The sequence below is a fragment of the Corapipo altera genome, unplaced genomic scaffold (assembly GCF_003945725.1).
Source record: "Corapipo altera isolate COAL_440 unplaced genomic scaffold, ASM394572v1 61411, whole genome shotgun sequence".
NCBI classification, from domain to species: Eukaryota; Metazoa; Chordata; class Aves; order Passeriformes; family Pipridae; genus Corapipo; species Corapipo altera.
The window spans coordinates 15,405,160-15,431,789 of NW_020884875.1; the positions used below are offsets into that span (position 1 = coordinate 15,405,160).

Sequence of the window (26,630 nt, forward strand, 5' to 3'; positions counted from 1 at the left end):
CCACATGTCTTTTTGTAGAAACATGCTGGACCAGTTCAGCAACAGAATGCTGTAATATAGAAAACACAACAAAACCCTACATCAAAAGAGTTTTGAGGTATTAATCTTAAGCCTTCAGAAGTCAAGAAATGCCCTGATTTTAGTTACCTATATGGTTCCCTTTGCTGTGGATGTCCACACTAACAAAAAGCACTCTATCTACACTGTGACTGAAAGTACAAAAATACCCAGCCTTTTTTTCATCTGGCTCCAGCCTCCTTTCAAAGCCCACATACTCTTCCAAGAATGTGGGTGTGGAAGTGGCCCAACGTGCCAAATATGTTATGCATTTTTCTGTGCACTGCGTGCAATGATCCACAATGAGCCACTTAAACAAATAAGCAAACTTTGACAGTGTCACCTTTCTCTTATTTTTCCATTAGCTTTGTAGATATTCTGATAGTTGTCACTATAATATATTAACAGTTACTCAGTGTTTAAAATCACAGTATACCATTGGCTTTGAGGCTCCCTGTGAAAATAAATTTTAGTTTTTGCTGAATTTTGTGGACTATTTAATTGCATTCATTCCCACTGAACAGCACACAAAACATCCTAGTGTTAAAAAGTCTCCAAACCCATGCATAGCTTTAGTTCAAAACATTGAAAAAATAATTAACCCTCATGCTGTTTTCTGTTCCCAGAATTGACAATCATACATGGGAAAGTCTTTTCAGTTCTCTTCAGCAATCATATCTCTTCCTATTTTTGTATCTGGTTTGGAATTCAGTGCAGGAGGGGCAAAGTAGCCAAAGCTAACACTATATGGCAAATGTCATCTTCATACAAACCCTCATTCACAGCCATCTCAAGAGAACTGCAATACTATCTAATTTGGACTTTGCAGTCCCAAACTGTAATGGAAGGCTACTTTGCAATGAATATTGTGTCAGCAGGAAGTCTCACCAACACTATATACAAGTGGAGTTTGCTTTCAAATAATAATACTGCTTGATTGTTGTCTGCTGCAGAAGAAATCAGGAAGAGCTAGGCAGGATTCCTGACATCCCTGTGCCTTCTAAGTGCAGTGCATCTGGTGTGGTGGTGGGACAGACCACAGGGCTGACAGGGAGCTCAGATGGTCATACAGTTCCTCTCTTCCTGCCCAAAGACAGGCTCAGGAATGCCTAAACCACAGATGCCTATCTTGAAATTCTTCATAATAGATTCAAAAATGAGTTGTTAGAAAGGAGTGATGGGCTAGCTGCCAGACCCTCACTGGTACTAATTTGGAAGCTTGCATGTTTCCTCACAACATGCAGCTAAAACTCACAGGGTATGGAGTAAATGTTGACTGAGAGCCTACCCTCTGACAAGAACAGAGAGACCAGGGTGCACAACACTGCAAGGAGAGTGACACTGCACTTGGAATTAGTTCACAGCCCTACTGTGACTGAATGTATAGCTTTATCTAGTCTCATTCAGCATGTTACTATAACTTAAACAGCCAGCTGAGAAGAGCCAAGCACTTACTGAACCTTGCACAGTGTAGCACAGACTTTCTTATATGCTGTTCTGGCTTTTGGGCTTTTCATGGAATTTGTATCACAAATTCAGTGCTTACTCATCTTAGTGGATTCTAAATATAGAAAAAGGCTGCTAACTTTATTCCCAATATCTGGTATTACTTTCTTTCCTGTTATATTCTCACAGTATCCATCTTGTACACAGCACTTCATTTGTTTCGTTCCCTTATACAGTCCTATCACCACGCATTATTACTTAATCACCCACAGCCCTACAGCCTAGCTGTTTGTCAGCACAAACTCTCACTTAACAGCAAACCATTCTTCTGCTCTCATTGCATTGGGATGTTATGCTGTCATCTCTCCACTTAAGAATAAAACAGGTTTTCCTTCCTTCTCTTCACAGTTCTCCTGATGTTGCATCGAAAGTTATATTCTGCTCATGTCACACCAAGTTATCCAGTCTGTACTTACAAAAATCCCCACCTAAACAGCTTTGCATGAAACTAGTAATGTCTCCTGCCTCTCTGGCCTGCATTTCCCCCTTTGCAGAAGGGTGCAGTGCAGCAATCTTCCTGAAATAGGACTTAGAGGGTTAATGTCACGGACAAGCCTGGTGTGCCAGCTCTGCCTGGACAAAAGGGACAAAAACCAAAAAAGTTGGTTCTGGTTCTGAGCCATGAGTAAGAGCATGATATATATCTGCACTCAGAGAAACCCCACCAGAAGACTCACTCCTAAGGTCTAGCCTAGTTTCAAGGCACAAATTCAATCACCAATTTTGTCATACTAGTCTGTATCATTAGTGGTTGTTATCTTTCTCTCTTAGGAGTGGAAGCTGTATGGGCCAGTGATGGGTGGTAGCATCTCCTCTGAGCAGCAGACAGTCCTTCCAATCTCGGAGAGTAAACTCAACTTCTAGGAAATAAAATTAAAATATAGGTAAGAACATTTGATTGACAACACCCTTAAAAAACCCAATGAAATTCCCACACATGTACACACAACAGGAAAAATCCTGTCCGTAAGCTAATTAGAAAGAAGGATTTCTAAAGTGACCTTAACTGCAGGTGCATTTCTTTCCATGTCTGCAATATGGTTTAGAAATGTCAATTATTTAATCTTATTTAAATTATGTTAGCATGACTTATAATGAACATTTCATACGTGAAAGCAAATTTATGAAACAAAATATTTTGCAAGGTAGGACAGATTCAACATAGCATGAAGCAAAACTCTGCAGACCAACACTTTTGCAGACTACTTAAAGAACTCTGTTTACTTCATTGGAATAATTTTTAAATATGAAAATACATACAAATGAGGGTTGTACATGTTTATGTTGAAAAAGGGCTTTTGAATGTCTAAGCAGTTTGAGCTGATCATTTCAGTCAAAACAATTGTCACTTCACAAAAAAGAGGAGAAGCCATATGAGGAGTGGCTGAGGTCGCTTGGTCTGTTCAGCCTGGAGGAGAGGAGACTGAGGGGAAGAGAAGGGGCAGGCACTGATCTCTCTTCTGTGGCGACCAGTGACAGAACCTAAGGGAATGGCCTGAGGTTGTGTCAGGGGAGGTTTAGGTTGAATACTGGGAAAAAGTTCTTCCCCCAGAGGGTGGTTGGGCACAGGAACAGGCTCCCCAGGAAGTGGTCAGAGCACCAAGCCTGCCAGAGTTCAAGGAGCATTTGGACAATACAAGCAGGCACATGGTCTGATTCTTTGGGGTTGTCCTGTGTAGGGCCAGGAGTTGGACTCATATGATCCTTTTGGGTCCCTTCCAGCTCACTATGATTCTATGAAAAAAAATCATGCCAAAATCAAGGAAAATGCTTAAGGTCCTTGAAGGAAAAAATGAACCCAACTTCAGAATTGTATTAATAACCCTCTTCAAGGGTAAACCACTAAGGTGATGCCACATACCAAGGACACTCCTCTTAATAAAGTCATTAACTTTTCTAACCTGATTTGGTTAAAAACTAGTCCACTTGTCATCTGATACCTGTTTAGTAGCCTCCAGCCCATTCCTAATGAATGGTGACCCGCAATAGGTATCCTATTAACAATAATGGCACAGAAAACAGAACATTAATGCAGTGAAAACTCAGCTCCTCTTTGCCCCAACACATCAGGCAGCACAGAATTGCTTACAGTGATGTATGTATGTGGGTTTTTTGTTGTAGGTAGAGAGCTTCAGTTTCCACACCCATCTGCCTTCTCTCTTTCATGAGAACTGATGCACAATATAAGAAAAGCTTGCATTTGTTGTTGAGCAAAATGAACTGCTCACCATCTAAATGGTATCTGCAGAGAAGCAGATAGAAAGAATCAACAGCAACATATGAGCAGCAAAGGGAGAAAAGATGTTCCTGCTACCATTCTTTTTCCTCTTCTACCCTTTTCATTAGCACTACATAGTATGTCAGAATAAAGTCTTGTCGTTGCACTGCTCTGGTACCCCTAGGAAGTTCCTGTGGCCACAGACATACCATATAAGTGCTTTTAAAGCTGCACTTCTAAAAAAACAGCTGTTCTAGACAGAACATTACATTCTTATTTAGACTGCCTCAGTATCTCTGCTTCCATCTGTCTTCTCACTTTCTTATCATCAACACCAGCAGACCATTGCTAACAGAAGTGCACTTACCTTATTTATTTTTGAAGACCAACATGTATCATAGCAAAACTCCACTTCTCTCTGATTTTGCTACTGAGAAACCAGGTAATTATCAGAATGTGCTGTTATGGCCAAAACTAAATTAGGATTAAAAACAAACAAACAAAAACAAAACCCCACCAAATACAAACAAACAAAAAAAACCCCAAACCAAACCAACAGCAACGAAAACTCACAGAAAGAAAGCAAGGAACCAACCAAACCAAAAGCAATACCAAAACCAGAAAAGATGACAAGTTAAAAAGAAAAGAAGCGAGAGACTGGAAGGTAAAGCAACTACATGCTTCAGGGCAGGAGAGAACTCACAGCAATGGGAGGCAAACACTTGTTCATTTTGATGATGCTTCTGGTACTGACCATTACTAGAGAGAGGATACAAGCCTAAATGGAGCTCAGCTCTGACCCAGAATGGTAGTTCCTGTGTCTTAACACAACCACTGACAGATGGATGCAGGGAAGTATTCATTTTTATCTAAGGAATTAAAGAACACACAGCAAGATTACTCACTAAACCATTACCAGGAGGTGATCACTATAATGGAGAATTTACAAGAACAAGAAGGCAAACAACATCAGCCCTAAAGAATATGTATGGCCTGCCAACTACCTGGTAACAGAGCATTAATTTTTCCACCTATGAGATCCCTTACAAAATCTTGACAAGAGGACAGCTGCTGAGTAAAGAAGTAACCAATGTGTGCAAGCATCAAGCTTTTATACAGGTAAGAGAGAAAAATAATTTGTACCTTTTGAGACACAAAAGCCATAGCTAACTAGTACATTAAAAGCTCATCAGGAAAATCTGTGGAATCATTATACACATTAGATGTGTGTTCTTGCTTCAGGCACATCGATGGGAATTTTGCTACAAGATGAAACTTTTTAATGTTCTGCCATTTAATGGCTGAAAGAAAAATGTTCATTTAATTTACTCGTTCTCTAGATGAGAAAAGTCCTAAGCACAGCAGCCTGTATTCTCAGCTACATCAGAAAAAAAAAACCTCACATGGTACAGGTCCTAAGAGTAAAAGTAATTTCTGCGTTCAGCTAATAACAGACCACTCTAAACCAAGCCAGAGGTGTATGCAAATTTTGACAGAGGCCATCAAGCACAAAATTTCAGCAGAAAGCAGTAACTGGCCCTCCCATACTCTCCAAAAATCAGAATGGAGATTGGCATGTGATCTGCTAAATCTCTCTCACAACAAATGATCTCTGTACATTAGGAGATCCTCCTTTAGTTGAGTTCAAGATCAGAATGTGCTTTGAAGGCAGAATAATTGGCCACAACAGACTTCTCTTCTGATAATGTTATAAATTCCGTTAAATAAACTGATAGTTAAATATCATATTTATAGTATTTGCATATGACTGTGCACTTGGCATTACTGGAGATTTTTTACCAACAAATTAGATAGACATGCCAATAGTGATGACAGCTGTAACTAGAAAAGGGAAATGGACTAAATGATTTCTTAAAGTCTCTGCTATCACTAATATATCCTGTTCTGTGAACTTCTTGAAACCACTCCATTCTGTTCCCACTGGAATTGTATTTTTCATGCTCTAGTGCTCGGATAATAACAAATACATTCTAGTATTAACTTAATTAGCTAAATTTGTTCCAAGTTACTCCGAGCACCCTGTGGTAAATGAACATACTTCTAGGCTTTGAGTGTGCAAGAAATTTGCCACATAAACGACTTGACCAATTTGCTACATCAATATTTACTATTATTCAGTGAGCAGGAGCCAGAGGTTGTGGTTTCAGATGTATGCTTACAACCCTCAGGGCAATGGGATTACAGCAAAGAAAAGAACTTGATGCAGGGAATTATGTGCTTTTGAACTTTTACTGAATTTCTGTACACAGTAACAGGGATGATACCGTAAAACAAACATTTGTTCTGAACATTATGTTAAAAGACTTTGTTATAACAGGTTGGAGAGATGGGCAGACAAGGACTGTCTGAAAATCAACAAAGGCAAATTCAAGGTCCTGCATCTGGGGAAGACTAACCCCAGGCACCAGTACAGACTGGGGGCTGACCTGCTGGAAAGCAGCTCTGCAGAGAAGGACCTGGGGTCCTGATGGGCAGCAAGCTGTCCATGAGCCAGCAGTGTGTCCTTGTGGCCAAGAAGGCCGATGGTATTCTGGGATACATTAGGAAGAGCATTGACAGCAGGTTGAGGGAGGTGATCCTGTCCCTCTACTCAGCCCTGGTGAGCCCTCACCTTCAGTGCTGTGTCCAGTTCTAGGCTCCTCAGAGCAAGAGACATGGTGCTTCTGGAGCAGGTCCAGTGGAGGGCGACAAAGATGATTAAGAGACTGGAACATCTCTCTTACAAAGGCTGAGGAAGCTGGGCCTGCTCAGCTTCAAGAAGAAACAACTGAGAGGAGATGTCATCAATGCCTGTAAGTATCTGAAGGAGGGCTGCCAAGGAGTCAGGCTCTTCTCAGTGGTACGAATCGATAAGGCAAGAGGCAATGGGCAGAAAGTGATGCACAGGAAGTTCTGTCTGAATATGAGGACACAATCCTGTACCATGTGCTCCAGGATGACCTTGCTTGAGGAGGGAGGTTGGACCAGATGATTCACTGTGGTCCCTTCCAGCCTTACCCATTTTGTTATTCTGTGAGATATTATGGCACCCAAAACTGCACACAGGAGTTGAGGCAAGGCTGCACCATTGCAGAGCAGGACAGTCGCTTCCCTCAACCAGCTGGCAATGCTTTGCCTGATGCCCCCCAGGACACGGTCGGCCATCCTGGCTGGCAGGGTGTTGCTGACTCATATTCAGCTTGGCAACCAGGACCCCCAGGTCCCTTTCTGTGGCACTTCTTTCCAGCATCTCATTCCCCAGTCTGTATGAACATCTGGGGTTGCCCCATCCCAAGTGCAGAATCAGCACTTGCCCTTGTTATACTTGATACAGTTGGTGACTGCCCGGCCCTGTAATTTGTCAAGATTTCTGCCCTCAAGGGAATCAACAGCTCCTCCCAATTTAATGTCATCAACAAACTTGCTTAGAATACCTTCCAGTCTTACATCCAAGTAATATATGAAGATGCTGAAGAGCACAGGGCCTAAGATGGAGCCCTGTGGAACTCCGCTAGTGGCAGGTTGCCAGTCTGATGTACTCCATTTACTGTAAGCCTTTGTGCCTGGCCCCTGAGCCAGTTGCTTACCCATTGCATGACAGGTTTATACAGTTGTGTGTTGGACATTTTGTCCAGAAGGATACTGTAAAAGACAATATCAAAAGCTTTACTGAAATCTAAACAGGTTACATCAGCTGTCTTCCCTTTTTCTAATAGGTGGGTAACAACATTGTAAAAGGAAATTAATTTTTTAAGCAGGACTTTCCCCTCATGAGCCTGTGCTGACTGTGACCAATGTTTTTCAATAACTCCCAGAATAATCTTATCCAAGATTTTACCAAAACAAACATCCTTCCTCCTTGCTTCCTCTTCTCTATTTCAAGCAGCACTAAAGTACCTTGAACACTGAATCACTTGGTCTGCTATGTTGACAACAAAGATTTTCTGTCCTCAGACTGAGTATAATTGCAGAGTCTGGCCCCACAGCAAACAAGCACGCTGATGTTTGCTACATGATCTAAGCACAGGATGTATTTGCTCCTGCTGAGCATACCCATCTCAGGAGTTTAAACTTATTAAGCAAACATTTTTGCACACTCTTCTGCATTGGGAAAGGGTAAGTTTATTGTTATGTTGAAATTGTTTGAATATTTTGATCTGGAATTTAAAACCTCTGAAATAATTCACATTTAAATGAAGGTCTAAATATTCGCAATATTGTTTCTTCCCATACAGATGACCAACTTAACGTAATGAATTAGATATTAAAGAGCTCTTGCTGGTCTTATATTCTCCAGAGGGAATTTTATTTAATGGAAACATCAAAAGAATCTTCATGGGATATCTGAACTGGTTTTCACGGAAAGTTGACTAAAAAATACCTTATTTGTGATACCCTAAAGAAGCAGGAAAGAGGATGATGCATATATTGGCAGAAGAGAGGAGCAACCAGTGGAAAACTTCCTTTCCAAGACTTGTGGTTTCCGTGCTGAAAATACTGGCTCTCTGTCTATGCATTCAATTTCTTCTCAGAACATGTGAACCAGCAACAGGCAGGAGAATATATTTGTCACTCCTCAGTTGAACACAGATACTCTTTGCTTCTTTTTTTCCTTCACCTGAAGCACAGAGACATTTAAAGTCCAGAGATTAGTAGTCCTCATTCAGCTGATTTGGTTACAGAAAGCCCAAGATGAAATACAGGAAGTGGCAGACAAAGAATAAGTACTTAGGTCTGGTTTACGACAGTAAAGGTAAGATTACTTAATTGCGCATTATGTACCCTTCCTGCTGTTTCCTCTTTGACATCCTCCCAAAGCAATCATATTTACAAATAAAAGATTGAGACCCCTTTGTACTTTGATGTTATCATTTACCTGGATTGAGAGGATGAGAAAATCCAGCTAGGGCACCTCCCTCATCACATAATTAAATGACAGCCTTCAGACAAAGCAGCATACTGGAAAGTGATACCTTCTCCTAAATGCTCCAGTGCAGAATAAGCCTGCCCACCCCTGCTGAGCCATTATAGATGGCAGGTAACAGCTAACACAGTTCTGCATTGACTTTTTGGGATCCACACAAAAGCAGCTGAGGGACGCAGAAAGGATGCTTTAGACACTGTTGCTTCCACACAACACACCTACCTGTGGCTTAGAAACAAACAGACTGAAGTTTACCAAATACTGACCTTTCCTCTTGCTTTCCCATCCATGGAATTTTGGCCAGTGTCTGTAAATATAAGAAAAGTTTGCCTCAAATAAATGCCTCTGTAGTTGAAAAGCAATAATAATTTATGTCAGCCTGAGCCAAAGTCAGCCATGCACACCATCTCTGGTACAGTATTTTCTTATGAGATTAAGAGTACTTGGCATAGAGAACTGAGCAGACTACTGCAATGCCAGGGAAAAAGGTGGATGTACATCCTCTAACCTTAGAAAATACCTTAGTGAAGACCAGTACCTCTGGCTAGAGCTTTATTTAAGCAGCTTTGTGTTATTTGTATTATTTTCTGCCAAATCATCAGCTCCTTTAAATGGCTCTGACCTGCTACTCCTTGTACTTAAAGCATTTTACAATTAAACTAGTAAGTTCATTCTTGCTACAAGCTTGTTGCATAAAATACATTTTTTTTAAATGCCATAAAGACATTAAGATAAATAACAGTGGTCAAATTTAGCAAGTGCTAAATTGGCATGCATTTTTCCATTCCGATGACATGTCTTTCAGCTTTCTAGTTTTATTTAATCACCCAAGCTGAAGCTGTATATACCAGCTGCCTAGTAAGGACTGATAATTGCACCTAATCTTAATGACAAAATTTTGTTGGAAGTGTTCTGTTATTTTTGAGAACACGACTAGAGAATACATTTCTTTGCTGAAGTTAAAAAATGCTAGCAACTCATCCATGAGGAACTTTAAAGACCCCCTTAAAGTGGGTAGAAAATTAGCATGTTGTGGGGAGAAGGGCATCAGAAGAGAGGGCAAATCACAAAAAACCAACTGTGACTGACTGTATCAGTCTGTTTTCCAGTCCTGATGACTCACAGTAATGAGGCAAGAATTTCTCACATCCTCACATCTGCTGCTGAAGAGCTTAACAAAGCTGTAGGCACAGCTATTAGACTGATACTCCAGCAGGGAAAGTAACCTTTCCCACTTCAGTCAGTCTCAATAGGTTCTTCTTCCACTCTGGGAGACAGGTAATGCTCTCTTCACACAGAAGATGGACAACAAAAAGTACAGGAAATAAATACATCTAATAAAATTAAAGCTTTTCTTGATACACACCAGTGCTTCCATGATACTCTTTCTACTTTTTATGAATCATAACTGCAAATTCAGAAAAAGCAAAAGGTGGCTGTTGGTTTGGAACAGCCCAGTGCTTGTAATGCATATATGAATGTTTAACTGAAAGTGCAGAGATAGTATCACATAATTTCCTGTGTCTCTTCAGGTCTGTTTATTTCTGCAAAATCAGTGCTCTGATCCTGTGTAAGAAAATATCACATCATTGTAATTAAAAACTATGTAAAAATATAGATGTAGAAAAGAAAATAATCAAAGTCCAGTGGAAACTAATCCTGGAAGCTATTGGCATTTGAAGTTTGATTAAGCAACTCTAATTACTTGTCGAGTTTCATTAAATAGTTATAATTGTAAATTTCGGAAGTACAGTATTTGTTACATTTGAAGATACATATACAAAATGCTCTATTGTGGTAACTGAATCTGTAAACACTGATTTTTCTTGATAGTGATACGCATACACATTTCCTTCATTAGTCACCTTAAACACTTCAATAGCAATACAAACAGATCGTTTATCTCAGGTCCACCCTTGAAATCCACACGCTTTGCAACACAGTGGTCTTTCAATTAATTGTCATTTCCTTGCCTTATGTACTCAGAGTCTGAATTAATCCCTGCATAAGACTATTGCACTACATCCTGTTTGTGAGGTATCCGCACCATGAAACGCAGCTGTTTAATGGTGTCCTACAAGATTTGGATTTGTGGATTTCTGTCTGCATCCTAATTACTTGCTAAACACTGCTTACAAATACAGTTTTGTTTCCATAGCAGAGAAATTCCTTACTAGATCACATCACCCAGATAAATGATTAATTGGAAGTTACAGTTAATTGAGAGTTTATATGTTTTGATTCCTTCAGTTGCATCTGATTAGCAATATGTTTTGGTGCTATTTAACAACCAATTTATTATGTACAGAGCTGGTGAAGGGTCTTGTGGGGGGAGATGGCAGGCCCATGGAACCCCTGGGCCCCCTGGAAGCAGAAGAGCGGGAGGCATTGAGGGGAGTAAGACCGTTCCCCTGAGAAAGGTGGAGGCGGCTCCCTATTCCCATGGAAGCGGCCCTGAGAGTTGGACAGCACAATGTGGGGGGAAGTTACAGCCCCACAACTGAAGTCTGAGGACTTTGGAGTATTGTGGAGTGTTAGGCCGTTTTTCATGGGAGCAGTGAAGCCAACCAGATAATCCCCATGGACACAGCCTTGAGCTGTGTGCAGGTGCACATTCCTTAGTATTTGTGTAGAAAGATGTTTGTGTTATGTGTGAGAAAGTAGAGGCAGAAAAACCTAATAAAAGACTGCCTGCTGCTCTGAGCAGGCAGACATCCCTTTGTCTCACCATCCTCGTGTGTGTTGTGTGTCTTCTTCCCCCCTTGGACCGGGACCCCTTCGACAGATACCCAGCGACAGTTGGTGCCCCGTGTGGACCAGACGAACAGAGAAAAGACTGTCGACTATTGCCTGGGTCGTAGGGGTATCGCGGCCGGAGGCAGGTGAGCTGCAGGGCAAGGTGCAGCGGGGGCTCGGTACTCAGGAGCTGTATAGCAGCGGGGTGCGCTGCAGGACCCGGGTCCGATTTTCTCTACACCTGCATACGAGTGTTTCTGCCGCACTTCGAAGGCACAAGTTGCCTGGGAGGCCTGGGTGCATTTGGCACTTGTCAGGCGCAGGTGGGCTCCTGAGCATTCTTCTAAGTCACCATGGGGCAGACCATGAGTGCAAACGAAAGGCGTGCGTTTATCGCCTGGAAAGCTTTGTTACGGCGTTTTGGTGTTAGACCGACGAAGCTAAGTTATGTCGCTTGTTGCTTTTGTGTCTTCGGACTGAGAGGAAGGCTGCTTTGCCTGGGAGTACATTAGAGTACTAAAGAAGAGGGGCCGGGCGGAGCCGAAGGGAGCCAAAGCGGGACCGGAGATTGCAGAGCGGGGCCGGGGGCAGCCAAGCGGCCCTGCCGAAATGGACGCACTGCTAGAGACTCGGCAGCACTTGTCCAAGATGATCAAGGACAGCTACGGCATGGATGTGCTGCTGATGGCCCGGGAGACGATTTTATGACCATAGTGGCTGGATTTCATCTTAAGGAGCTTTCTACGTCTCCTCCGGACGGTACCGCGCCTGTGTACCCGGCGCCGGGTGCCTGCGCAGCCGGGTCTGGCCCGCCCGCTGTGGGTGCCTGCGGAGCGGCGCCGGGTCCGGTTTTAGCGCTGCCGAGTCCATCTGTGCCCGCGCGGGCAGCGGCAGCCGTGCTGCGGCCCCAGCGGCCGCGGCCCTGGGTGCCAGCAGACTGGTAACAGCTGCGGTTCCAGGTGCCGGCTCTGGCCAGAGCGGCCCCGGACCCGGTTCTGAGCGGTACAACCACACATGCACCGGCGGCGGCCGTTCGGCCGCGGGCCGCGGCGCGGCAGACGGCGGGGGGGGTCTGTTTTCCCCCGCGCTGCCGACAGCCATGGTCCCGAGCGGTGTTACGGAGGGGTAGCGGGCTGGCAGCGGCGGCCGCGGTGTCAGGCGGTGCAGTGGGGGGGCTGTCTGTGTTCTCCCCTGTTCTACAGTTCCCCCCCCCTCCTCCCCGGAACGTGTCCAGCTGCAGCTGTTCCTTCCCTCCTATGTATCGTTCTTTCTCAGCGGACCATGTAGCTAGCTTGCGACATGAGGAGAGCAAAGGCAATTTGACTTTTCTTTCTGATTTTTTCTCCGAATGAACTCTATTCCCCCTCCTCCCTCTCCCTCCCTCCCTCTCCCCCGTCCTCCGACAACTGCTAGTGAAAGCTCCCTTAACGAAGCAATACTTGCTTCCAGGGGGGCCGAGTGCTCAAGAGAAACAGCAGACGCAGGGTGGGGGGCAGGGGGCGGGAGGAGGTGAAGGGAAAACTAAATGCAGAAGTGGTTCTGTTATGACAAATAGAGTGTCCTTGCTCTATGAGAAAGGTTGAAAATTTTCAAGGTAACATCCTGTCCGTTCCCGTCGTATTTGTCTTTTGCATGGAGAGTTGTACAAGATTTACAAGTTAATATTAGCAAATATGCCATAAATACCCTTTAAGTTGTGAGACTGATGAGAACTACACAGCCAATAACAACTTATGATGTGTGTGTGAATGATGAATGACTGAGGTGGCCACCTGAATACATGAGTGGAAAAAGATTGTGTGAAAGAGAGAAGCTACATGAATGTGTAACTGTGTAAACTTACAAATACTTTCTGCCGGTGTCAAGATTTTACAGGGATGTGTAACATGATTCTGTTGAACCATAGTGACTCCTTATTCTGAATGGTATATGAATTCTTCAGGTTCCCATCATGAGTAATTCCACTCTTATGAAAACTGGGTAAGGTTTTAGATATTTCAAGACTAGCCCTGTCTGGCTAGGCATATGATCTGGACTGAAGTTAAATAAGAGGTTCTTACACAAATTTGGTGTTCTATTTCAGCCTTGTTTCAAAGGTTTATAGTGGTTAAATCTCAGGTGGAGACTTTCCCCTGGTGCTGTTCTTTTTTCATGTGTCATGCTGTCCATGGGCTGTAGCTGTGTGGGCTGTGCAGAAGGCAGAGTCCTTTGGCCTTTTCTGTGTTTTCGAGGGTTTAAATCAAGGTTTGTTGATGTTGCTACCCTGCTTGATCAGCCTGTTGCGGGGGGGCCCTGCAGACTGTCAGGGCCATCCTGCGTCCTTTCTCAGAAGCATCAACAGCACTACAGATAGTGTGTCTCTAGGGCTCCTGATTGGAGACCAGAGTACACCAGTTATGTTGATCAGTGTGGCCAGGGCTGCGATGTCGTTTCAGGGAGTCCTTGTGTCTTCTTTTCGGGGCTTCTTTCATACGGCAGCTAGTGGCAATATTCATCGTGAAACATCTAGTCCTTCATCCTTGGGATGTGCCCTGCCTGTGGCAGCTGTGTTTTCAGAAAAATGTCCTCAATGCTTGTGACTGCTGCTTGTTCTGTACCAGATGTATTGATCACATAATCTGGCTGGTGGATGTTTAGCATTTTACGAAGGCAGCGTGGGTTAAGTGCCTTGTTAATCAGCCATTCTAGTAACACAATTGTGAGATTTTGGGATTTTTGTTCATGTTGCAGTCATTGATGCTAACTATGCGAGGCAGATTTGTGCTATGGTCTCCACACCTTATCCTCCACTGACAATTCCTCAAGGGACACGAATAGCTCAATTTGTATCTTTTCTGAGTTGTGTTCCCCAAGCAGAGCCTCATGAGCATCGGGATGGAGGATTTGGTTCTACTAATGCACCACAAGTCTTTTGGTCAGTGCCAATCTCTGCAAGACGTCCACAGCTGCCCTGCACTCTCTACCATACTTGAAGCTTGCTGTCCGTTGTCCAAGCGGACGAACTCCTGCATTTGGGACCTGACGTAACTATCATTGCATGGACATCCTGGCCGGCCTCCTGGCCTGTGGACACGCCAGGGGTTTGGGTTGTGAGACTAGGAGGTACTGCTCAGAATTTTCTTTTAGAATATATAGATCCTGTGTGATTTCAGCAGTGGCTCATACCTACAGAACAGCTGTTGGCTCTGCAACAGTTTGATGTTGATCACATTGAACCATCTCAGAATCCTTTAATCACCCCTGTCTTTGTGATAAAGAAAAAATCTGTGAAATGAAGACTGTTGTATGATCTCAGACGTGTGGGGCGGTCATGGTTACCGTGTCAGCATTGGTTTATTGACCCATTCTATGCTTCCTGCTGTATAACCCATTGTTATTATTAATTTGACAGGTTGTTTTTTCACAATCCAGTTAGACCCCAGTTATAGAGAAGAAAAAAATCGCATTTTCAGTTCCATCTATTAACTGTGCAGAACCTTACAGGTGTTATACATAGAAAACCCTCTCCCAGGAAATGAAAATATTCTTACAATTTGTCGGTGGTTTATGATTCCAGCATTATCCCCTGTAATTTTCTGGCTGTCTTTTGTTGTCATTATATAGGTAATATTTTTGCTGTCTGTGGCCACTGAGGATCAGTTGGGTGTGTTGGAAGCTGAAACCAAAAAGAGTCTACAATCCTTTGGCCCAGTAGTTGCTCCTGAGAAGGTGCAGCGAGAGGAACCCTGGAAGTATTTAGGGTTCAAAATTACACGGAAAGCAGTTATTCCTCAGCCAGTTCAATTGGATATTGATGTCAAAACTCTCACTGACGTACAAAAACTATTAGGGTCTTTGAATTGGATCAGGTCCTATTTGTAAATGGCAAACACCCAGCTGGCACCTCTATTTGACCGGCTCAAACATTCTGACAATCCTCAGGAACCAAGGGGAACTGACTAAAAGAGCAGTTCAAACCATCCAGCGAGTAGAGCAGGCTTTACATTCTAAATTTTTTTTTGTGAATTGATCATTGTTAAATTGTCTAATTTTTTATTTTTGCAGATCACAGTGTTCCTTTTGGGGCATTGGTACAGTGGTTTGACCATTGGTCTGATCTACTGCACATCATAGAGTGGCTATTTTTTGCCTTATCGGGCTCAAAAACTGCTCCTGGATTGTTTGAGCTCATAGCTCAAATCATCATTGAGGTTAGAAAAAGGTGTGTAGAGTGTTCCGGCAGAAATCCAGCGCGCATTGTTGTACCTGTACAATTTTGCTACTTTGAGTGGTGCCTTGAAAACAAATGTGAATTGCAAGCTGCTTTAGCTGGGTTCCACAGCCAAATTTCTTATCATTTATCTTCACATTCCCTTCTTAAGATTTTTTTTAGGAAAATTCCAATTGGACAAAAACACTACGCAGCACAGAGCCCCTTGATGGCCTTACAGTCTTTGCAGACAACTCGAGGAAGACAAGTGAAGCTGCGGTAGCGTGGAAAGCAGAATGTGGATGACAACATCAAATTGTTCATCAAGAGGGTTCTCAAATTATGGGATGTCGAGCTGTAACTCTTGCTTTTCAGTTATTTCCTATTCGGTCTTTAAATGTTATTACTGATTGTGCATATGTTGTTAATTTATTACAGCAACTCTATCAGGTGGTGTTGCGTTGTCCATCTCCAGGTCTTATTTTTCAAGTTTTGTTCGAGCTCTAGAGAACTCTTTTGCAGAGACCTGTTCCTTATTTTGTGCTACATGTTCGTAGTCATACCTCTCTGGCAGGATTCTTCACAGAGGGTAATGCCCGGGCAGATGCTCTTGTTTCTGCTGGTGCTTTGGGACCTGTTCCTAACATTCACCAGCAAGCTGTCTTGTCTCATCAGTTTTTTCATCAAGGTGCAGAAGCCTTGAGACGTCAATTTGGTCTAACTCACTCTGTTGCTCGCTCAATTATTGCTTCCTGTCCAGACTGTCATAATGCCTATATTCCTGTCTATTTTGGTACTAACCCTCGAGGCCTTAAGGCCTTACAGATTTGGCAATCAGATGTCACTCATGTCAATGAGTTTGGCAATTTAAAGCATGTCCATGTGTCCACTGACATGTTTTCCCATGTGGTGGTTGCTAATGCACATACTAGACAAAAAAGTCATGATGTCATTCAGCACTTCCATTGTGCTTTTGCTACATCTGGAGCACCTGCTCAAGTGTGGATGAACAATAAGCTGTCTTATGTATGTAAATCTGTCCAAATTTTCTTTGCTTTGTAGAGGGTCACTCATGTTATGGCTATTTCACATTCTTCTACAGGACACGTTGTGATGGAGAGAGTGTATGGTGCCCTGAAGCACTTGCTTAAAAATAGAAAGGGGGAATGAGGGGACAACCCCCTCAGTCTAGGCTAGACAAAGCTGTGTATGTCTTAAACTTTCTGACCTTCTCTGGCGGCTGTCCTTATTCACCTTCTTTTCGGCATTTCTCCTCTCTTTTGTCAACTCAGCCACTGTCTGGCAAAGCTCCTGTGCAGATACGGGATCTTATCTCGGATCAGTGGTCTGGTCCACATGAGTTGATAACTTGGGGAAGGGGATATGCTTGTGTCTCAACAGGTGATGGCCCCCGCTGGGTACCCGCGCGGTGTGTGCGTCCTGCTGTTGGCTCTGGAGGTCGTCAGTGTGGTTCCTGATCTGTCAAAGTTCACTCCGTGGAACAAGCGAAATGTCTGGGTGACACTAATGAAGGAACTGAACCAGACGACCTTTTGTGCATCGATGGTGTATCCAGAGCAGCCGTTTCACACCTGCCTTGTTGGTATCCCCCTGAACGACACAGAAGCATCTCTCCTGGTGCAAGATGTCATCCAGCAGCGTGGCTTCTTGAAACAGGACTGTAATAATATACACAAATGTCTAGAACATATTGATAGTTGGACTGATGTGTTACCTGTTAGTGCTCCATTTCAAAAATTAGACATTTTAGGGTCACTATTTGCAGAGGGTTGTGTGTATTTTAATTATCGTAAGGGTTATAAAATAGAGCAGACACGTGGTGAATCTATAGTACAGGATCTATCCCCTGAATCGTCTTTCTATAAAATAGTTCCTTTTGGTGTCAGTATTTAGGTAGAAATCGGACTTGGAGTGCTCCAGCAGTGAGTGCACCTCGTCGACTCCCTACAGGAATGTTTCTTTTGTGTGGAGATAGAGCATGGCCAGGAACCCCTGCACAGCTGATAGGGGGACCTTGTACATTTGGCAGATGGGGAATACCTAGCTGGTTGGCTTCACTTTTCAAAACGGGATGCTTGATAGTGTTGATGGTTGTGGTTGTGTTACTAATGCTACCGTGTTTAGTATCGCTCCTGCAAAGGGCCCTGCAGGATACGATGCGGGCAGTCTTTGTAGCACAATTACAGACAGGGGGAATTGTGGGGGGAGATGGCAGGCCCATGGAACCCCTGGGCCCCCTGGAAGCAGAAGAGCTGGAGGCATTGAGGGGAGTAAGACCGTTCCCCTGAGAAAGGTGGAGGCGGCTCCCTATTCCCATGGAAGCGGCCCTGAGAGTTGGACAGCACAATGTGGAGGGAAGTTACAGCCCCACAACTTTGGAGTATTGTGGAGTGTTAGGCCGTTTTTCATGGGAGCAGTGAAGCCAACCAGATAATCCCCATGGACACAGCCTTGAGCTGTGTGCAGGTGCACATTCCTTAGTATTTGTATAGAAAGATGTTTGTGTTATGTGTGAGAAAGTAGAGGCAGAAAAACCTAATAAAAGGCTGCCTGCTGCTCTGAGCAGGCAGACATCCCTTTGTCTCACCATCCTCGTGTGTGTTGTGTGTCTTCTTCCCCCCTTGGACCGGGACCCCTTCGACAGATACCCAGCAACAGGGTCTAAAGCAAAAATCCTATGAGGAGCAGCTGGGGGAGCTGGGGGTGTTTGGCCTGAAGAAAAGGAGGCTCATGGAAGACCTTATTGCTGTCTACAGCTACCTGAAAGGAGGTTGGGTCCAGGTGGTGTCAGCCTCTTCTCCCAGATAAAAGCAACGAGAGGAAATGGCCTCAAATTGTGCCAGAGGAGACTTAGATTAGATATTAAAAAAAATTTCTTCACCAAAAGTGCTGCCAATCACTGGAACAGGCTGCCCAGGGAACTATTTGAGTTACCATACTTGGAGGTTTTTAAAATACCTGTAGATGTGGCACTTGGTGACACGGTTTAGTGGTGGACTAGGTTAATGGTTAGACTCAATGTTCTAAATGATTCTATGAATCATAAAATAGGAATAATTATCACTTGTTTTCAGCATAAGGAAAGCAGTTAAGAGCACTACTAATTAAATTGCCAATAAACAGTTCCTTTTCTCCACAACAGCCATTTGATGCAGTCAGAAAATGACACAGATTACAGTTCAATTGTGTTAATAGGAAGCATGAAGAAAACTCTGTCAAAAGCTCCATTACTAAGCGATTGTTCCGTTCTCTTTCCTTTCCCATCATCTTTACTAAATAACATAGTCCAGTTGCTTTAAAATCTGTCAGTTTTTATTTATTCTATGCCAAAAACAAAACAGAATACACACTGAATAAAGACAACTCTGTTTATCATAATCTACCTTTCATTACACACTTGTTTTGAGAGTATGTGTTGAATTCTCTAGTAACAAATAGCAAGTCTTAGATTTTTTTTTTCAAACCTGTAAAACCAGTTAGTGAAAATGTACTCAGGAGCTTGTAATAACTTTTTTTTCTTGTCTACTTGGATTTCAGCAAAGGGTCATTGATATAAAAATGTAGATGTGCAGTGTTTTGTCTAAGCCATGGGAGGGAATTTGTGAGTAGGCTGATAAAAACAACAACAAAATTCTTTTTACTTCTTTTTCAAGGCTTTGCAAGGCTGTGTTGGATGCACATACATAAGAAATAGCCTTCTTTTCAGGGAAATTGCCTAGAATTCCATCGAAGTTTGAAGAGCAGTGACTGCCTACCTGCTCACAACCTACACCTTACTCTTCACACACATCATGTTATCTGGGCACACCTTCAGGATCACTCTCTCTGAACAGAGTTTCAGGGGAAAATATGATTCAGGGCAGCATAGGATAACTTGCACTTACTTGGAAAATAGCCAGCTTGGGCTGAACCTGATGTTTTCTCACTGTGTGGAGGAATCTAAGAAGGAAAACCTGGATGAGACAAAAAGCATTTTTTTTCCTTTCTTAGGTGCAGACCATGTGTTTCTACAAGGAATCTATTTTGGAAATCTGGGAAGATTCCCATACACTGAAAATATTGATGCATGTTTCTTATGGATGGTATATAGGAGATTGTGCAATGAGCTCAGTTGAAATACATACAGATTACAGATACAGAAATGACTTTGCAGTTAATGTCAGCCTGATCGCCAGGGTCTTGTGATAAGCTTGACAGTTCATATATCTGACAACAGTAGCACAACTGTCTCATCAGTCACAACAATATTCCTTCTTATTTATTCTCCTCTCTCAAGTCTGGAGCACGTACAAAGGACACCATATCTTCTACCAAAATCAGAACCCACAGATAATGCACAGATTCTCTCTCATTCTACAACATGGATCAAAAATAAATAAAAAGAGGGAAGAAAACATCATTCTGTGAAAATAAAGTTATTTGTAATTCAGTTTCTCTGTAATGTTCCTATCAAATGTAAGGTACCCAATATCACGTTAAATAAATTTAAAATTGTTTATAATACAGAGGAATAGCAGAGATCCTTCTTGAGTCTCTCTGAATAAAGAATTGTACACTATAGGCACTGAAGACTTTCTAGACTTTTGAAACATTACGTCTTTTGCTCAGGCACAAAAAAAAAATGAGAGTAATAGTAATAGTAACAGCACAGCATAATCCAGCTTGCTGAAGTCAGAGACTTCAGAGAGTCCATAGCAAAATTAAAAGTAGGGCTGACTTATTTCAAAGACATTTGGAGGAAAATATCTCTTTTTAAAGATGAATGCCTCAGCAATTATTTCTTAGAACAGCATTAGTATTATGATTGCTTGTGTAAGCTCTCTTGCAGTGCAGCGAAGTGAAACGAGTGCCTGTTGGTACAAGGACACTTCTACTGAGCACAAAGAGAGAGTGTGACAGACAAATCCATCATGCTTAGCCTGCAGATCAAAGTGCACAAAGCAAAGCATGCTGGAAAACTACCACACATGCAAATAAAACAACAAATTAAAGCACAAAGGACATGCATGAGTGGATGAAATGAGGAAAACACAGCATTAAAAATTATCTTTACTGCTTTCAGGAAAGAATCAAGACACAACAATCAGACTGCCATTTTCAAAGTGCGAAGTGATGTGGGGCATCCAGCTGGAGATACTGAAGCTGAGTTTTCAAAGTGCTGAAGATGGACAAATCAAAGGCAGACACAGAATGACAAAAACCAAACTAATCTATCTATTTGTGCTGAGAGCATAAAACCTAAGCAATTTTGAACTATTTCCAGTCAAGTCCCTATTTGCCAACAACTGAATTTTTGAAGTCCCATGCAGCATTAAGGAGTATATTAAATTATATGGAGTAAGGTAAGCAATCAGAAGCAGTCATCTTATTTTAATATGACAGCTCCTAAAAAAAGGATGATACAAATCTTATAAAAGCACTGGAATTATTTTACTAGTTATGATGATGATGTTTATTCAGCAAAATAAATTATACAAACGAAAGTATGCTAGAGAAATAACAAGCGATGAATTAGTGTAGAAAAACCTAACTATTTAAGAGCTTTTCTTATTGCTACTGTAGTCCTCTGTTGTCTAGACTTAAATTTGAACAATAACAAAAAAAGTGACCTAATATGCATACAAATTATATTTTATTTCATATAATATCATAGAAGTTTCTCTAGCGTAATTCCAATAACCCCACTGACCACAATGAGATCAGTTCTGTGATAAAACAAAAAATGAGGTGAATAAGACTGGTCCTTAAGCACACACAAACAAAATCTAAGAAAATAGAACAAAGTACGTATTAATATATATTAGTACACCGCTTATAATAATAAATTATAATAATGCCAAATAATTGATATTACTAACTGGGCACAAATTCAGTAAGTCTGTCCTCTTATCAAGAAAACAACGAAGGACAAAGTAATTCCAGTTTCCCTGCAGTGAGGGAGTCAAGGGAAAATATTTTTCTGTCTTCTAGTCTTATTTAAGCTTTGTATTAGTTTTCTCTTCTTTGCCAAATTACCTATCAGCTTTTACTGACAAATTGTTAGGGATCACATAGCTTTACTGTAGCCTATTAGATGCATGAAAAGGGCAAATGGGAAAAAGACATTGAGATCTTGATATATGCAGGCCGGCTGAATCCACAAACTAGAAAAACAGAAGGGCTGACAACTTACAGGCACTATACCGATAGCTATACGCAGCCACAACTCTGAAACTGATTTGTCAGTCTGCAGTAGACCTGTAATGTTCATAAAACATTTACAGATAAGGGTGCGTGCAGATAGCCCAGCTAAGAACTTCCTGCCAGCACTATTGCTATTACCCAGATGGCATCTTCAAACAAAAAATTTGTATTCAATTACACACAACAGTTTTGCAAGAAAAATAGTGACCCTGGCATTTTCAGATTTTAGATCTGCTACACCGGGCCATCCAAAGCATTTCCTCATTAGCAGAAAATACAAAACTTCAAAGAAGAGAAAAGTCATGCTTTACGTGTAAATGCCATGATGACCTTGCAAAGCTGAAGAAGGCTTTGTTTTTTCTAATTAGTTTGTAAGGGAAATGGGCTGCCCAGGAAGGTGATGGAGTCGCCATCCCTGGAGGTGTTTATGGGAAGACTGTACATGGTGCTTAGTGCCATGGTCTAGTTAACATGATGATGTTCAGTCAAAGGTTGAACTTGATGATCTCAGAGGTCTTTTTCAACCTAATTGATTCTGTGATTTTATATTTCTCAGCACAAACACTCAGAACTCCCATGTTCTGCGATTTTGTGCCTTGTTCTATCTAGCTTGAATTCTTTGCTGTTTCCTGCAGCTTGGAAACACCTGTGCATTGGATCTGAAAAGCTAAGTGACCAACCCACCATTGCAAGTCATTTCACCAGACAAATATCTCGCCATATGTATGTCCTTACCTTCTTGTAAAGGTGACTCAACAAGCTAGTACAAAGGATTATCAGCCCCAAATTATCTACACACTCTTTCACCACAAAGTAAGAAAATTTTAGATCGTTATTTTCAACATACAGCCTCTACCAAAAAAACTTACATTATTCATTGTCTTGTCCTTGGGATTGTGTAGCAGTACAGTCAACTACTATTGACCTTCACATTCACAAAATTTGAGAGTAGGCAAATCAGTGCTACAACAGACTATCCCTGATACTAAATTTTCGTTTTCAATGCAGAATGTACTTTTATTTTCAAGAAAACATGTGGTCGCAATCCAAAATAACAGCATTTAGGATTAACCAGGATTTCTTTAGGCTGCAAATGATGCAACTGGAATACCGCACAGGCACATTAGATGAAAAGGAGTTCCCCAATATCAGCAGACCTTGTGAGGATGATACAGCATGATTCTTGTGATGCGACTCCTGCTTTGACAAAGAACATTTGACTCCTTCCTGCTGTTGATTGCTTGGGAATATGAGACACTACTGTCATGTTCATATCTTTATGGGGTCTCCAGATCTAAAGAACCTGGAGAACTGGCAACACCTCTGTGAAAATTCTGAAGTTAACCTGCAATTGAATCTATTAGCTTGAAATACAGTACTCTGCTACACACTTGGTCCCCGATCCTCTATGTTCTTTAGCGGGTGAAAAGAGGACAGAAGTAGGGGGATGTGCACATGCATACACACCCACACTGATCCATCTGAATTTATGTACAAATAAAGGAAGAAATGCAAAGAGCTTCTTGAATACTTTCAGCTGCTGCCTTCTGCAGGCTTTTGAGCTTGCTGAGCTGACACTGAGCAGCAGTGTAGGGTCACTTTCAAGCAGTACTTTTGCCAGCATGGGACAAAATAAGCTGCTCACTTGTTAGAATACTTTTGTATTTCAGTCAGTTGAAACCCTTACCGTGCAAATTTTCTGTACTGCAGTTAAGTCCTGATGCATGGAGGGACTTTATGTCCTCTTGGATGACAAAGAGTTTCCTCCGCTGGTTCTCAGAAGTGTTTTACCTCTCTAAAGGCTATTTTCAGAAAGATTTGTTTGTTCTCACAGGACATTTCTGTCAGAGCAGTTAAAATATGCTTAAATTACCATGCATAAACTTCATTATAAAGCTTGCTAAAAGCACAGTTTGAAGTCCTGCTTGCTGCTGGTGACTACAAATTTCTGTCTGGCTGGAAAAGTCAGATACTTCAAGTCCAGCAACATTTCCATGACAACACTGTGCTAAAAACCCTCATTTTAACACATCAAAAAAATTAAAAGGCATTTCTTGTGTTTTTCATTCTATTTCTTACTATGCAGTTTACTGATCTCTAGATAAAGGATTTCTAAGAAGCTAATTACCAGGTTGAGTAAAGCGCTGAGGCAAAGCCTGAAGTCTTCTCCTTTGGCTACTGTAACTAATAAACTACAAATCCTTACCTCCTCTACAGCACTGTTCCCTTACTAGTGTTAGATTCACCCTTGCTGAGAAGCAAGCGTGATCATCCTCATTTCACAGGCCAAAAAAAATGAAGCACTGTAACGCATAAACATGACTAAAATAGTTAAAATGTAGAAAAGAAGATACTTAGAGTGTCAGTAATTGCCATGTGTCCTGTGAACTAGTATCAACAACATCCCTCATATGACATAGTAAAACAATGCCCATAGAACTGTACAAACTGCTTGCATAATTTGTAGTAAAATGTAGTCTCTTGTTAATTAACAGCTGTATAAAAGATTTACTTATCACACTGACTGAGCATTCACCTGGCTCCTCTGCACTGCACTGCTTTCATTTCCCCTCCTTTTTCCTAGCAGGCTATTACTGAGACAGGTGCTTGACTGTCTGAGGCTTTCCTACAATCATGCAAATTTGGCCTATGACTTCCAGTGCAGCTTGAACCAAAGCCCAGTGGCTAAGCTTCAAGTCTCAAAATAATATTGCCTCCAAACCATATGCATTTTTCAAATATCATATATTTCCTTGCAGCTACAGCTACTGGCATTCATTTAATTGCAGTTCAGAGAGGGCTGTGATTTGTCAGCCATAGAGACATGGTAACACATGGCGGTCACCCTCTTCTTCCTTGATGGCTTTACTATCCCAGCTCTTGCAGAAATTCTTTCTCACAAGTTTCAAAGCATGGAGAAAGGATGGGCAAAATGAAAGCTCTAAGGTTCAGGTTTATCTTGAGGTAAATCTGATGAGATACACCCATGTGTCCTGAGGGAACTGGCAGAGAAAGTGGCTAAGTCACTACCCATCGTATTTGAGAAGTCCAGTGAAGTTCTCACTGACAGGAAAAGAGGAACTATAACCCCCATTTTTAAAAAGTGAAATAAGGAAGATCTGGGGAACTACTGGCAAATCAGTCTCATCTTGGTGCCTAGCAAGGTCATGGAGCAGATCCTCCTGGAAACTATGCTGAGGCACATCAAGGACAGGAAGGTGATTGGTGACAGACAACATGGCTTCCCTACGGGCAAATTGTGCCTGACAAGTCTGGTGGCCTTTTATGAGAGTTGGTGGATGAGGGAAAAAAACCTGATGTCATTTGCACTTGGACTTGTGCAAAGCTTTTTCACAGTGTCCTGCCTGACAACCTTGTCTATAAACTGGAGAGACATGGATTTGGTGGAACATGCAGTGGGTAGGGAATTGGTTGGATGGCTGTACTCAAAAAGTTGTGATCAACAGCTCAATGTCCAAGTGGAGACCAGTGATGAGTGGCATTCCTCTGGGATTGGTATTGGAACTGGCGCTGTTTAACATCTCTGCCAGCAACATGGACAGAGGGAGCACCCTCAGCAAGTTTGCTGATGCTACCAAGCTATGTGGTGCAGTCAACACACTGAAGGGCACGAATACCATCCAGAGGAACCTGGACAGGCTAGAGAGGGAGACCTGTGTGAACCTCATGAAGTTCAACAAGGCCAGATACAAGGGCCTACATCTGGGTCAGGTCAATCCCAAACATGGATACAGGCTGAGTAATGAGTGGATGGAGAGCAGCCCTGACGAGAAGGACTTCAGGATGCTTATTGATAAAAAGCTTGATATGACTCAGCAATGTACTCTTGCAGCCCAGAAAGCCTACCATGTCCTGGGCTGAAGGGTGAAGGCTGAAGGGTGACCAGCAGGTCAAGGGAGGTGATTCTACCCCTGTACTCTGCTCTGTGAGACCTCACCTTGAGTACTGCTTCCAGCTTTGGGATCCCCAACATAAGAAGGACATGGACCTCCCTGTTGTGAGGAGGGCCGTAAAGATGATCGGAGAGCTGGAGAACCTCTCCTCCGATGAAGACAGGTTGAGAGTACTGGGGTTGTTCATCCTGGAAATGAGAAGGCTCCAGGGAGACCTTCTAGCAGCCTTCCAGTGCATAATGGGGATCTACAAGAAAGCCAGACGAGCTTACAAGGGCATGTTGTGATAGGACAAGGAGGAATGGTTGAAAGAAAGTAGATTTAAAATCATAGAATCAGAGAAGGATTTGGGTTGGAACAGACCTTAAAGTTCCAAACCTCCTGCCATGCACAGGGGTGCCTTCCACTAGACAAGGTTGCTCAGAGCTCCATGCAGCCTGACCTTGAACACTTCCAGGGATGGGTTATCCCCAACTTCTCTGAGCAACCTGTTCAAATGCCTCACTGCTCTCACAGTAAAGAATCCTAATATCTAACCTAAGTCTACTCTCTTTTAGCTTGAATCCATTTCCCTTTTTCCTGTCACTAAATGCTCTTGGAAATACTTCTCTTTCTTGTAGGCTTCCTTCAAGCACTGGAAGAAAGGTTAGTTACTGGATAGCATGAGATTTTTAAAAATTTTAAAAGATGAATTCTTTCCTTCAGACCATTTATAGTGCATTACCATTATATTTTTCAACTTTTTCTTCACATTCTTTTGGAGTAGAGTCTTAGTTTACAATTGTATGTTATTATTCTAATACGTTCAGGCAGCTAAAAAATATGAGGTTTAGACATAGAGCGCTAATGTGCCAAATCTTGTGATAAAGCTTCTAGGGATTA

The 26,630-nt window shown here is 42.2% G+C and overlaps 1 long non-coding RNA gene across 2 annotated transcripts in view; it reads right to left on the reverse strand.

Annotated features, from left to right (window-relative positions):
- Positions 1-3,670: 3,670 nt before the first annotated feature.
- LOC113943225 overlaps positions 3,671-26,630 on the reverse strand; it is a 29,225-nt gene continuing 6,265 nt past the window's right edge. The window contains exons 2-4 of one of the 2 annotated variants that reach the window (XR_003526239.1): positions 8,972-9,012; positions 8,163-8,399; positions 3,671-3,805 (exon numbers count right to left, since the gene is read on the reverse strand). This is a non-coding gene — a long non-coding RNA (uncharacterized LOC113943225). Of the gene's footprint in view, positions 3,806-7,903; positions 8,400-8,971; positions 9,013-26,630 lie in introns of those variants that run through there. The other variant, XR_003526238.1, reaches the window with a different exon arrangement.